General features: G+C 39.2%; 1 protein-coding gene across 1 annotated transcript in view; it reads left to right on the top strand.

The window, feature by feature from the left end:
* Positions 1 to 1,717, top strand: part of NALCN (sodium leak channel, non-selective) — a 600,265-nt gene that overhangs the window by 438,886 nt on the left and 159,662 nt on the right. The gene's annotated exons all lie outside the window — the stretch shown is intronic.

Genomic DNA, 1,717 nt, shown 5'->3' with positions numbered 1-1,717 from the left:
CCAAAAATTATGGAAAAGTAAAAGAAAAGATTCTTTCATTGTTTTACAAACCCTCCCCCAGGTCCCCTCCACCAGCAGGTTTTTAAGAGGCAGTTTTATCAAATGGGAAGAAATTGGCCATTTTTTTCTCATGGAGCAGCTGTTGGATTCCAATCATGTGCCTTTGGGATTGCAGACAGCTTCTTAGCAATTAAGTCACCAGAGCTCCCTAGTATTATACACTGTGGTTCTTGTTATTGTTGTAGTTGTTGTTAGGTGCTGTCGAATAAAGTATAAATCATAGCTATGCTATGAACAACAGATGTGAAGCCTGTCCTATCCTGTTCCATCCTCACCACCTATGGTAGACTTGAGTCATTGCTATAGGCACTGTGTCAATCCATCTCCATAGGGATCTTCTCTTTTGCTGACCCTCCATTCTTCCAAGCATGATATCCTTTTCTAAGGATTAGCCTCGCTTATCAACATGTCCGAAGTATGAGAGATGAAGCTTTACCATTCTTGCCTCCAAGAATCACCCTTTCCAAGACATACCTGTTCATTCTTTTGGGAGTCCGAAGGACCACAACTCAAAGGCATCAATTATTCTTCTATCATCCTTATTCATTATCCAGCTCTCAGGTGCACAGCAAGTAATTTAAAAGACCATGGCCTGGATTAGGCACACCTTAGTCTTCAGACTGACATCATTTCTCTTTAGTAGTTTGGAAAGATCCCTGATAGTAGACTTGCCCAAAGTGATAAGTCTCCTGATATTCTGATTGCTGGTGCCAAGAATATTGACTGTAGATGCAAACAAGATGAAATTATTAACAGTTTCAATCTTCTCTCCATCTTCAAGATGTTGCCCACTGGCCCAGGTAAGATTGCCTTTGTCTTCTTGATGTTTAGATACAATCCATATTGAAAGTCATAGTTTTCGATCTTCTGCAACAAGTGCTTCAGTTTGTCCTCACCTTCACCAAGCAAGGTTGTGCCATCTGAATGGTGCAGGTTATTGGTCAGTCTTCCTCCAATTCTGATGCCACATTCTTCTTCACAGAGTCTGGCTTCATTAATTACTTGCTCACCATATAGATTGAATACGCATGCTATCTAAATAAGGTAATTTGAATCGACTAGCTCCTCTACAGAAGAAAGATTGGCAGTCTCTACCCATGTGCTTTATTGTCTTTGTAAACCTGCTGGAGAAACAGCTATGATTTTGTTCTGATTTAATGGTACATAACAACTACTGTGTGTGTGTAAAATCACTTCAGTGATATGACAAATTATAGTAAAAGATATAATTCATTAATGAAATCAGAAAATAAAAGACTGACACAATTTAGAATAATAGAAACAGAACCTTAGAGTATATGAAAGCAATCAAAGTGTTTACAAATAAGGCAATTTAGAAATCCTAGTATTGTTACCCAGAAGTTCTGGTAGCCTAGTTCAAGAAGCTGTGATGCAATCCCGAAGGCAGACTGTTCTAATTCACCAGCTGTTCTGCAGGAGAAAGATGAACAATCTCCTCTCATGCAATTAATTGCCTGTGAAAACCTTCTGAACAGTCTGCTATGGGTCAGTTCTGACTCAGCAGTACACAATAACAAGTGTGGTTGCCAGGCAGCTATGGTGGTCTAGTGAGTAAAGAAGAAAAAATTTTAATCCACCAGCTACATCTGAGGAGAAAGATAGGCAATCTCCTCCTAACAATTTATGTATCTCTATC

This window comes from Elephantulus edwardii, unplaced genomic scaffold (genome assembly GCF_000299155.1).
Source record: "Elephantulus edwardii isolate Elephantulus edwardi_28Jun2011 unplaced genomic scaffold, EleEdw1.0 scaffold00003, whole genome shotgun sequence".
NCBI lineage: Eukaryota > Metazoa > Chordata > Mammalia > Macroscelidea > Macroscelididae > Elephantulus > Elephantulus edwardii.
This window is presented reverse-complemented; position numbering and strand designations above follow the sequence as displayed.